Below are 13,221 nucleotides of genomic sequence, written 5' to 3' on the forward strand. Positions count from 1 at the left end.
ATGTTTATGTTTCACATGTGAATTCATGATGCAGTTTGAATTTTTTAAATAAGAAATAAGATTTGGGTTATGCATCCTTCTTTTCCCCCCCATGGATGGTATTTTTCTAATACCATATTTTAGAAAATCCCTGTTTCCTCTGTTGAGTTATTTTGTTTTGCTCCTTGGAGAAAAATGAAATGAATACATTCATGAGGGTCTGTTTCTGAGTCCCATTGATCTGTGGGAATCTCCCTGGTCCTCCTCGGCAGCGCCCCGCTGTCTTAATTCCTGTAGTTGTATGGTAAGTCAATATCTGGAAGTGCCAGTTCTCTGCTGTTATTCTTTCTTTCCAAAATACTTTTGAGTAGGTTACTTTTCTTTCCACACCAATTTCAGAATAAGCTGATAATTTGTGAGCACTCCTCTATTTACGTGTAGATCGGTTTGGGATAAAGAAAACCTTTATTCCATTGGGTCTTCAACCCCATAAATACAGTATGTCTCAACATATTTACAAATCAATACTTTGTAATTTTCAAAATACAGGTTTGTCACAATGTTTTGTTAGACTCAGATTTAAGTATTTCATTTTCTTTGGCATTGCTGCCAGTGATGACTTTTGATTTTTAATTTCAGATTGCATTTTCTTGCTAGTACACAGAAATGGACTTGAGTTTTGTGTGTTGATATGGTATGGTAGTTTTAATGACCTGATTAACTTGTTCCAGAAGTCTTTTTGCAGATTGCATGTGCACAATCTTTTCATATGCAGATAGTTTTATTTCTTCCACACCAACCTTTATGCTCTTTAATTTTTTTTCTTGTGTTACTATACTGGCTAAAACATCTAATACTATAGCAAATCTCTAGTGTGAGAGTTGACATCTTTGCCTCGTCCCTGATCTTAAAAAGCTTTTAGTATCTTTCTGTTAAGTGTCTACAAAACCCCTGCTGGTAACATTATACATTGGAAAATTAGTTTGCTAAGACAAAAAAAATCATTACTGGTTGTTGAATTTGTCAAACTTCTCTGTGCAACAACTAATATGATGTACTGATTTTTCTTATTTAGCTTGGTGTACTGTGAATTTGCAGATGTCAAATTAACTTTGCATGCTTGAAGGAAATCCCATATGGTTTTCCCATATTATTATCTTTATCTGTTTCTAGATTTGATGTGCAAATTTTTTGGAGAATTTTTGTGTTTAGATTTTACAAGCAGTACTGGTCTGTCGTTTTAACTGTTTTTCCAGTGTTTATCTGGTTTTAGTATCTGAGTAATAGTCACCTCACAAAAATGAGTAGAGGTGAAAAAGGAGCAAAGTGAGGGTAAAATGAGGCCTTTTGAATTTTTTGGGAAAAGATTATGAAAACTGGCATGAATTATTTCTTAAATATTTGGCGATATCTCCAGTGGAAGTACTTTCTAGGGACTTTTAAATGATAGATTCAATTCCTGTTAGTGTTAAGGAACTACACAAGAGTTTTACTCCTTCTGGGCTGGATTTTGATAGTTCATGTTTTTTGAGGAACTTCTCTACTTCTCTGAATTTATGAGCACAAATTTACTCATAGTGTTTCTTTATCTTATTATTACCATTATTATTTTTCCACTGGTTGCAGTATCTTCTGGTTTATGTATTTATTTATTTACTGGCTGTTGACTGTTTAATTCTTGGTTTGGGTGGTTTGTGTTTCCTCTCTGTATCAGTTTTGCTAGAGAGAGTGGGTTTACAACATACACGTATGACATCATAGCCTTCTGGTATTGGCTGAGCACAAAGAGCTTCCATCTTGGGCTGGGCAGGTGGCTCAGTGGTAGAGCGCTTGCCTTGCATGCCTGAGGCCTCTGGGTTCGATTCCTCAGCACCATATAAGCAAAAAGAAAAAAGCCGCAAGTGGCGCTGTGGCTCAAGTGGTAGAGCGCTAGCCTTGAGCTGAAGAGCTGAGGGACAGCGCCCAGGCCCAGAGTTCAGACCCCACGACCGGAACCCCCCCCCCCCACCAAAAAAAAGATCTTCCATCTCCATCCATTTTCCCAAGTTAGAAAATAATGATCCGCACTTGCTTCCCATACGTTGATTACCACATAAGGTTGGGCTTTGATTTTCATTTTAACCAAAAGCAGGGATTTAAGAGGTGAAGAGCAATGCACTGTTTTAGCATTCTGATGTTCTTTTCCCTTTTGCAAGTTCCAGCTCTGTGCTGGCATCCATTTGTGAAAGGCTTTTTGCAGGCCTGCTCAGTAGCAAGTTATATCCATTTACCTTCGTGACAATGCTTTCATTTCTCTCACATTTGGGAAAAATGGTTTTGTCAGGTAAAGCACTTGGTACTGACAACATGTTTCTTTGTAAACTTCCTCTGGCTGCACAAGAGAAAACTTGGCCCATCACCAGTGGCTCACGCCTGTAATCCTAGCTACTTGGGAGGCTGAGATCTGGGGATGGCCGCTCAAAGCCAGCCTGGGCAGGAAAAGCTGTGAAACTCTTATCTCCAATAAACCACCAGAAAACCACAAGTGGCACTGTGGCTCAAATCTTAGAGTGCTAGCCTTGAGCTGAAGAGCAGAGGGACAGTGCCCAGGCCTAGAGTCCAAGCCCCATGATTGACAGAAAGAAAGAAAGAAAGAAAGGAAGAAAGAAAGAAAGAAAGAAAGAAAGGAAGGAAGGAAGGAAGGAAGGAAGGAAGGAAGGAAGGAAGGAAGGAAGGAAGGAAACTTGCAATGATTGACTGACTGATTGTGCCAGGATTAAGACTTGAACTAAGTGACTGAGTGCTGTCCCTTAGTTTTGTTGCTCAAGCCTGGTGCTTTACCATTTGAGCTTCTTTTCTCATTTTTTGGTGGTTAATTGGAGATGTGAGTCTTATGGACTTTTTTTGGTGGGGTCTAGTTTCATTTAAATTGGGTTTTCACTGTAGGTAATAAGTCATTTCTCTCCAGTTGTTAAGAACTTTTGTGTTTTGCATTTTGCTTTTAGATGATGACGATGATGATGATGATAATGATGATGTTGATGATGATGATGATTGTGGTGGTGGTGGTCCTGGGGCTTGAAGCTGGGCCTGAGCTTTTTTTGTTCAAGGCTAATGCTCTAGCACTTGAGCCACAGCTCCACTTCTGGCTTTCTGGCTTTTTGGGAGGTAGTTTATTGGAAATAAGGGTCTTACAAACTTTCTAGCCCAGGCTAGCTTTGAACCATGATCCTTGGATCTTCAGATCTCAGCCTCCTGAGTAGCTAGGATTATAGCTACCAGCATCTAGCCGGAGATTTTTTTTTTTTGCCAGTCCTGAGGCTTGAACTCAGGCATGGGTGCTGTCCCTGAGCTTCTTTTGCTCAAAACTAGTGCTCTACCACTTGAGCCACAGCACCACTTCCAGCTTTTTTTGAGTACTTTATTGGAGATTAAGAGTATCTCTACTTCTGAGTTCATTTAAAAATTAATAATTGTATCTTTCAGTTCTATAATTTCCAATTTTTTAAGGCTTGTATGGTTTGTATGAACATCTTCTTCTCTTCCTCCTCCTCCTTCTTCTTCCTCCTCTTACACCCCTCCTCCTCCTCCTTCTTCTTCTTTTTTATAAATTTGCTCCTCGAGAATTTGTAATTCATTTACAAGAGCATTTTAGTGATGGTGGCTATAAAATCCTTACCCAATCCATACCAAATCTGGGTATCTGGTTCCTCATTCCTGATAGTCTTTTCCATGGTTCTTTATATGATGATGGATTTTCTCTTGTGTGTGGATATCTTGGATATTATACTTGGAGAATTTTTATCTTATTTCAACTTTTAATGGCAGTTACCATGTTTAGGTTAAGATATTGACATTTAATTTTGACTATTGTGGTTGACTCTATCATCCTGGCTCCTCTGGGCTCTTGTTCCATCTGGATGGTTTTGGATGCACTGGATGTTCGATTGCTACTTGCAGGTGATTGGACCTCCTCTGCCTTGTGTATGAATTGAGTGGATCTCTTTATTAGGCCTCTGCCAGGCTGCTTCTTTTCCAACATTTTGGTTTGGAGACAGCAAGTCATTTTAGTAGTCCATGTGTACGGGTAGGTCTAGGCTGTAAGTCTTCTTGACCTCCAGTCTGTGATGTGAAGGCCATAGAGGGAATCTATGGGAGACTTACTGTCCCTTGATTCCTCAAGGGCTGACTGAGCACGCCAGCCATTTTACTGTCTTTATTCTTCCCTTCAGAGTTATTTTACAATTGTCCAATGCATTTTACACTGTTTAGTTATGTTTAAAAGTAAAGTAGATTTAAGCTTTCTTGTCCCTAGATAGTGCTTCTAATTTTGATTATTGTTCTAATAAGAACCATCTCTTTTGTTTGTTTAAAAAAAAATCAGAAACAGGGGCTGAGAAGGTGGCTCAGTGGTAGAGTGCTTGCCTAGTAGGCATGAAGCCCTGGGTTTGGTTCTTTAGTACCACATAAACAAAAGAAGCCAGAAGTGGCACTGTGGCTCAAGTGGTAGAGCACTAGCCTTGAGCAAAAGAAACTCAAGGACAGTGCCCAAGCCCCGAGTTCAAGCCCTAGGTACTGGCAAAAAAAAATTCAGAAAACAAAGTCAAGTAAAAAAATGAAGTAAAAATAAATAATAATATTCTCGTAGAGATCTATACCTTGCCAAGTGCCAATGACTCACATTTGTAATATTAGCTACTCAGAAAGCTTACATATAGAAAATCATGGTTCAAAACCAGCCAGGAAGAAAAGACCACATGAGTCCTGGTAAGAAAAATGCCAGAATGGAGGTATGGTTCAAATGGTAGAGCTGTGAGCAAACAAACAAAAAAAGCTAAGTAAGAATATGAGGCCCTGAGTTCAAAACCAGTACTAAGAGAAGGAAAAAAGAGATCTATACTTTGATGTATATCTTTTCTGAACATGTGTAAACATTATTTTAAGTTATCAAATGATATTATTTTCTTTTGGCTGGTATTTGGGGTTTGAACTTAGGGCTTTGCAGTAGCTTTCCTAGTACTCTATCACTTGAGACATACTTCTAGCCCAGCATTTTGCTTATTATTTTGAGATGGAATCTCATGGATTTTTATACCCAGGCTTGCCTTGAACAATGATTCTTTGGAACTTAGCTTTCTGAGCAACTAGGAACTACAGTAATGAGCTACTGATGTCAGCTAAGTTAGGCCATTTCTTATACAGGGATATATTATAAATATAAGTGTAGGTCCATATATAATTTTTGTTTGTGCTGAGCACTCTTAATATGCAAAGATGACACACAGCTAGGTTACTTAAGTGAGAAAAGGTAAGGTTAGAATAGGGAGACTGAAGAAAGCCATCTCTATAGTTGTTCAGAATTTCTGGGCATTAGACCTCAAGTACCCTCACTAGTCTCCAGGACAGTGAGTCTGCCCAGACCCTTGCTAACTTGATCCTCTAATACTCTTGGTATGAGATCCACAGCTTTTTGCTTTTATAGTTCCTAAAGTGAGAAACCGCTTGGGTAAGTTTTTCTCTTATTTTTATTTATTTATTTATTTATATTAACTTAGCTTATTATTATTATAAGGGTGATGTTCAGGGGGATTATAATTACATGAGTCAAGTAATGAATACATTGTGCCACTTAGTATGAAGTATGTGTATTTGGCACAGTCCTGGGCCAATCTGTCTAATAGAAAGCTAGCCTCCAAGATCACCAACTTATAAATCTCTTCCATTGTGACCACAGTAGCAAGGCTCACATAACACAGTATATTGTACTTCTTGTGAAAAGGAACTATCTGTAGCTTGGCCAAAAAAAAAAATTCTAGGGGAAAGTATCAAGTCTGGTGACTTTTAGTCTAGCCACAATATTATCTAAGCTACAAAGTTGCTTAAATGTGTTTCCACTTAATATTTTAGAGAGAATTTCAGCAACAAAAGTAAAATAACAACAACAACAAAATAGCTTTTTTGGTTGATTTTATAGACTCCATTTACTGGATGGTAGCAGAATGTTAGAACAATCACCCATTTGGGCCCAGTATATAATTAGCTGAATGTTGATCCAATAATGGAGGGGTGTGGGATCTAATATTTTTGAGTGTCTATTATATGCCAGGTACTTCATACTGTTTTCGAAATCCTCAAAATGGCCTTTGGCTCTATGGTTCCACGTCAGCCCATTGTAGAGATAAGAAAACAGAAGCTGGGAGAGGCTTAGGGAATTTATTTGAAAGTTCTTTCAAAGTCACAAGCTCTGGCGTTCAAACAATGTCTGTGCCTCTCAAGCACCTGCTTCTTTCTTTCCATAGCATGAAACTGCTTCCTGAACGTCTGGGGCTTAAAGCAGATTGAATTTTAGAAATCAGGATGGATAGGTTTCTCCAAATCCATAGGGTATCAGCTCACTTGAGGGTTTCTCCCCAGTTGAATTTGAATTCGCTTGTCTTTCAAGTCACACACAGGTTGGGAACTGAAATCTCAGTATGAGCAGAGCACAACAACTGGGCTGACTTGTTGGTCTTGTTGGGAGATTGGAGGCAAATGTGCCTGGAAATCCCTAAAAGGCACATTAGTGGGTAATTACAACAAATAAAGGCTAATGGGCGAACCACATCTGTTTTGTTGATTTGGCTTAAAGGGGAATTCTAGGTTAAGAGATTTAGTCAAATTGCTTGACCTGCTCTCACCACCTCTAGCCTCAAACCAAAGCATCCTTGCAGGGACCCATTGTCTGCCTGGAGGTCTCCTGACCTCCTGGACACACTAGAGAGGCAAGAGCAGCCACTACATCGTACCTCTCATTCTGTTTCTGACACTGTCACCTGGCTGATGACTTCACGCAGCTAACCATTTCTTCTGACCCTTGAATGTGCCTAGGAGGAAGAATGTTCTACATGGGTTTTGATCTTTGTTGTCTCTAAAGGGACTAACGTCTCGTCCAAATGATGGATAAAAACAAGGGCATGTGGGGGAAGGCATTCTCTCCTTTAATTGCTCCCATAGAATCTGAGCCCAGGAGATTATGGGATGGAAGTTACCAGATGGTCTAATTTTCTTTCTTTCTTTCATTTTTTTTGAGAAGTAGGTAGAATAAAACTTTCACTGGTGATACATTTATTATTATTATTATTATTGTCAATACTAGGGCTTGAACGTGGGGCCTCATACTCTTGCTATGCCATAGTGTGTGTGTGTGTGTGTATGTGTGTGTGTGTCTGTGTCTGTGTGCACGTGTGTGCACACCCACACACCCCCACACACACCGGTACTGAGTCTTGAACTCAGGGCTTCATACTCTCCCTTAGCTTTTTTGCTCAAAGTTACTGCTCTATCACTTAAACCACAGCTCCACTTCTGGTGTTTGGTGGTTATTTGGAGATAAGAGTCTCACAGACTTCCTTGCTTACGCTAGGTTTAAACCACAATCATCAGACCTCAGCCTCCTGAGTAGCTAGGATTACAAGTGTGAGCCACAGGTTCTGGGCTTGCTGAACTTTCTTGTTCATAGTGGCCATACTACTATCTGGGACATGCCTCCAGCCTGACTTGTAGCTAGTTAATTGGAGAAGGCATCTTGTAGACTTTTCCACCCATACTGGCTTTGAACCACCATCCTCCAGGTCTTAGCCTCCTGAGCATCTGAGATTACAAAAATGAGCCATTGACACCCAGCCTAATTATTATCTTAATGCAGGCAATAATTAGAAAACCTGCTCTGAAGAGGCTTTTCATATTATACAATCTAATTTGTAGCGCTCAGTGTCAAAGATAATGCTGCATTCTCACTAAATCTCACATAATCTTTCTCTTCCTGAGCAGGTAGGATGATTACATTTCCCAGGCTCCCTTGCCCTTAGATTAGACCACCGTGGAACCAGTTCTCACCAATGAGTCATTAGGGTTTTTCTGACTCTCAGAAGCCACAGGCCAAGCTCACTTCAGGGAAGGATGGACAGAAACAGATCCTTGCTTCCCCAGGTGGAGCAGACGTGGTGAGCTGCGTCCTCACCTTACCCTTACACCTATATGGTTGAGAATCAGGACTTTTTGTGTGTTAGCTTGCTGAGGTTTCTGGATATCTTTATTACTGTGAGATAACTAGATAGCTGTGAAGAATGAGTTTTCCTCTTCATATTCTTATACTTTATTTCTCAACTGGAGCCACAGAGAATCGGCTTTTTTTTAATATACATGGTCAGTCCAGTCTTCATTGGATACTGGACTCAGGGTATTCTACATCCCTCTTCATGATGGCAGTTTCAAGCAATGATGATGTGTATGGATTCTCTTTCTTCTGGGTTTCCCGCTCAGTGATGTCTGCTGAACTTTTGGGCCATCAAGCCAGGGTTCTAACCAACATATCCCTTTCCTTCAATCGCTAATCTCATTTTCACAAGCTCTTACTAAGGCCGGGTTGTAAGCATTAGAGCAGGATTCCTGAATTAATATCACTGTGTTTGGGCTTGCCCTTTCCACCAATGCTCCCAACCTTGGCAATCATGAAGATCTCTGTTCTCCACATTTCCTCATGTACCTGCCTGCTCAGCAGGCTAGCTGGACCTTGGCACTCAGGCATTTGAGTTGTTTTTTCCTCCAGTGACAAGACCTTCTCTGGATTCAGGAGAGACCATCCCTTGATACCCAATGTAATAGGATATCTCCTTTTTTCCCTGCCTGTTGTTAGATGACTTGAAATTTCCTTGGTTTGTTCTGGTAATTGTTAGCACAGAAAAAAATGAGGAAGCCAGGCTCTGGGGCTCACACCTATAATTCTAGATCCGAAGGCTGAGGTCTGAGGATCCTAGTTCAAAACTAGACTGGACAGGAAACGTTTATCTACAATCAGGTACTCAGAAAAAGGCAGAAGTGACACTGTGGCTCAAGTGGCAGAGTGCTAGCCTTGAGCAAAAGAAACTCAAGAATAGTGTAAAGGCCCTGTGTTCAAGCCCCAGGATTGGCACCAAAAAAGAAAAAGAAAAAAAAAAGGGGGTGGGGAAAATCATAGTAAATAATATTAAGCACGGAAAAGAGTCATCTCATTATGGGGACTGGAATTTTTAAAAAATCAAGTGTTTTAATTAATTTAATTTAAAAATAAAATGTTTGCTAATATGTTTGAAGACCTAGACAAAAATTGGAAAAGAGTATTATTTATTGAAATGATAAAAATTGGGTCTGCATTTTAAGTAGTAATAAGCAATGAACAATAAACAACAACTTAAAATCAAACAGTACATTTTTGTTGTTGTTGTTGTTTTGTTTTGTTTTGCTTTGCCAGTCCTGGGGCTTAAACTCAGGGCCTACATGCTTTCCCCAAGACTCTTTGTGCTCAAGGCCAGCACTCTGTCCCTTGAACCACAGCACCACTTCTAGCTTTTTTAAAGTAGTTTCTTTAAGATAAGAGTCTCACAGACTTTCCTGCCTGGGCTGGCTTTGAACTGCAATCCTTAGATCTCAGCCTCCTGAAATAGCTAGGATTACAGGCGTGAACCACTTGTACATATAGTATATGTCTTGCCTACATCTAATAATAGGGCATGAAGGAAATAATTTCACAAATTTTCAAAGATTAGCTCCTTTTTATTGCGGTTATTTCTAGTTTTCCAGAATATTAAAACTTGCCTTATGGGACATATAAAATTAGATCAAAATTACTGGCAAAATTTAATAAATATGAAATTAATATTGCTAACAATTCCTATTTTTTTAACTTTTTACAATTTTACATTTTTAATGTTTTTTCTGAACTTCAACAGGTTGCATGAAGGGGTTACAATTTCATATGTTCAACTAAGTTCCATGCTTCTTGATCAGAGTCACCCCTTCCATCAATCTCCCCTTAACTTGTCTGTTCCCTCACCCCAGATGCATTTCACATTTTCCCATATCCTTTGTCATGCATGGACATTGAGTACTTTGGCTGTATTTGTCCTCCGTTCCCTTTTTCCTTTATTCAACCCTCTTACTACTCCCCAATGCTTCCTGATATTGTATGAAACTGCTAATTACTTGAAAGATTTACTGCATGGACTTCTGCTCCTACGTATACTACATTTTAGTCAACTACATTGTGTCTAGATGGATAGCTTTGTGTGTTTACATAGGAAATTGTATTTTGGGCCTAAGACTCACAAATGAGAGAAAACATGTACCCTACAAGCACCCTTTTGCCTATTTGTCTAGTTTCTAAATTTTAAAATAAAATACTACATTAAAAAATGTAGTAGTGTATTATCATAGTAACAAAATGTAGTAGGGTACATGCTTACCAAATAAGATTTAGTCTGGTAAGGTAAATATGCTTCAATATCAGGAAATCTAAGTATAGAATTCTTTATCTTATAAATATAAAAACACAACATAAATATAAAAACACAACATCCTATTATTCAATATTGAAACCAATTTTCATAAAATTCAAGGTTGAATCGTGATTTTATTTATGTATGTATTTATTTATTTGGTAGCATGGGTTTCAGCCCTGCTAGGCAGGTGCCCTACTGCCTGAACCACTGCTCCAGACCTATTTGCTATGGCTATTTCTAACTAGATGGCTTTGAGCCTTCAATTTTATACTTCTGCCATGTGGGGACCCAGTCAGCAGCCAATGAACAGGTCCTCACCAGACACTACATTCATTACTTTCATCTTGGACTTCCTAGTCTCCAGAACCATAAGCAGTCAAATTCTCTTGGTCATAAACTGTTCAGATTAATGAGTGAGACTTACCAAATTGATCTTAGTGGCTACCTTTGGTGAGGTTGACTGGGAAGGTGTTTGGGGTAATCACAGAAACTTCATTTGGCTGCCTGCATTCCTTCCTTCCTTCCTTCCTTCCTTCCTTCCTTCCTTCCTTCCTTCCTTCCTTCCTTCCTTCCTTCCCTCTTTCCTTCCTTCCTCCCTCCCTCCCTCCCTGCCTCCCTCCCTCCCTCCCTCCTTCCTTCCTTCCTTCCTTCCTTCCTTCCTTCCTTCCTTCCTTCCTTCCTTCCTTCCTCCCTCCCTCCCTCCCTCCCTCCCTGCCTCCCTCCCTCCCTCCTTCCTTCCTTCCTTCCTTTCTCTCTCTCTCTCTCAAAAAGGTAAACATATGAACAGCATTATCTTTTTCATGGTACTAGAGACTGAACCCAAGGTCTTGTGTATGCCAAGCGCAAAATTCTACTATTGATTTAGATTTCTGACTTATATAGTTTGTAGTTAGGGGGAAACAAAAACAACCCTTTACTGTAAGTTTGATGTATATTATATGTAACTTGAATGCTCAGCAAGGTCAGTATTCAGTAAGTACTATCTCACCTTTTCCATCTTCCATCCAAAAAATAAACAAAGGAAAAGAGAGACAATGGTTAAAAAAAAAAAGAAAAAGAAGTGGCATTTTGTTGTTGCTGTTGTGGCTGTTTGTTGTTAGTTTACTTTGTTTAGTCCACACCAGACTTAAATTTATTAGACTCTGGGGGCAAGTTTTGGTGCCTTTGTAGAAGTTCACTTAGCTAATATAACTGTGACTAGACAAGTTGTTAAAAGCAAGGATAATAATATGGAAAAAAAGAAACATCAAAAAATGTCTTCTATATATTTTAGAACTATTTCAACTTGTGACCTACATAAATGTATTTGTTCACCAGACTTTTACTGTAGCTTGAAGACCTTTGTTCTAATAAAGAAGGGTCTTCTACTTGGGACTTTGAGTCCTCTTATTTATTTGTTTGTTTGTTTCTATTTTTCTTTGCTGGTTCTGGGTCTTGAACTCAGGCATGAGCATGGTCCCTTAGTTCTTTTGCTTACAGTTAGTATTCTTTCATTTGAAGCAGAGCTTCACTTCTGGCCTTTATGTGTATGAGTGAATTGGAGATAAGAGTCTAGCAAATCTTTCCTTCCTGGGATTGCTTCCAATCAAGATTCTCAAATCTCAACCTCCTGAGTAGCAAGGAGTGTAGTCATGAGCCATTAGAACCCAGCCATGTCCTCTTTTTTTTTTTTTTTTTTAAAGCAGTGAATGATAATGGGATTTTGAACTCGGGGCTTTTTGCTTTACAGGCAAGTATTCTATCACTGAGTCTTTAGCCTTTCTGGGTCCTCTTTCTCATGAAACCCATTCGTGAAGAGCATTATGCTTCATCTACAATTTTTTTTTTTTGGTCCGGTCGTGGAGCCTGAACTTTGGGCCTGGGTGCTGTCCCTCAGCTCTTCAGCTCAAGGCTAGCACTCTACCACTTGAGCCACAGCACCACTTCTGGCTTTTTTCTTTTTGCTTATGTGGTGCTGAGGAATCAAACCCAGGGCCTCATGCATGCAAGGCAAGAGCTCTACCACTGAGCCACCTTCCCAGCCACTCATCTCCAATTTTGTTCTCTTGAAATGATTCAAGACTGAGGACACCTACAAAGCAAACGTGTACAGAATCCTTCTAGATTTCTTTTTTTAAAATACTTTTTTTATTGTAAAAATACTGTTCAGAGAGGTTATAGTTAGATGAGCAAGGTAATGAGTACATTTCCTATCAAGCATTGTTGCCTCCTCCTTAGTTTTTCCCCTACCATCCCTTCCCTCCCACCTCCACAACTACACTACACCACCCACCGCCCCCGCCTAAATTGTAAAGTTCATTTTTCAGCATAGTATCTTGTACATCTCATTGTTACAATGGGATCAACCTGTATCTCTATTTAAGCATTTTGTTTTTTCCCTTCCCCTCCTCAAGCTAGAGAAGTATATATACAAGATGCAGGGCACCGACATCAAATACAGTGAAAACAGGGATTATGCCTTGGAGGAGGAACATACAAAGAAACAAAAAAATCACATGGTACATTGTAAATACATTAGAATCAATAACAAGAAAGAAAAAAACACTTGTGTCCCTATCTTGGGGTTCATTTTGCTTAACATCATCTTATCTGGCCATATGTACATAGCTAAAAATATGGAATGCTTCATGAATGTGCGTGTCATCCTTGCGCAGGGGCCATGCTAATCTTCTCTGTATCGTTCCAATTTTAGTGTATGTGCTGCTGAAGTGAGCATTCCTTCCAGATTTCTGGAAAACGCTTTCCCTCCATGTCACTTGTCTACCCATCACCTAAACTGACTAGCATGCCTGTTTGACCAATAATTCACTTTTATCTTGTTTTCCAAAACACCCAGTTTGGCTCTATAGAAACCACCCTCTTCTGATATTTCTTTTTGTTACTTAAAATAAACGCACACAATTATACTAGTACAACTAATCAAAACATATTCACTAATGGAGCAAGCAAACAAATCAACAGTTGGGAA

The 13,221-nt window shown here is 39.3% G+C and overlaps 1 non-coding gene across 1 annotated transcript; it reads right to left on the reverse strand.

Moving 5' to 3' along the window:
• Nucleotides 1–12,862: 12,862 nt before the first annotated feature.
• On the reverse strand, nt 12,863–12,969 carry LOC138810922 (U6 spliceosomal RNA). Its single transcript, XR_011367269.1, has one exon. It is a non-coding gene; the product is annotated as a U6 spliceosomal RNA (small nuclear RNA).
• Between the last annotated feature and the right edge of the window lie 252 nt (nt 12,970–13,221).

The sequence above is a fragment of the Dipodomys merriami genome, unplaced genomic scaffold (genome assembly GCF_024711535.1).
Source record: "Dipodomys merriami isolate MVZ:Mamm:240054 unplaced genomic scaffold, mDipMer1.0.p SCAF_51, whole genome shotgun sequence".
Taxonomy (NCBI): Eukaryota; Metazoa; Chordata; class Mammalia; order Rodentia; family Heteromyidae; genus Dipodomys; species Dipodomys merriami.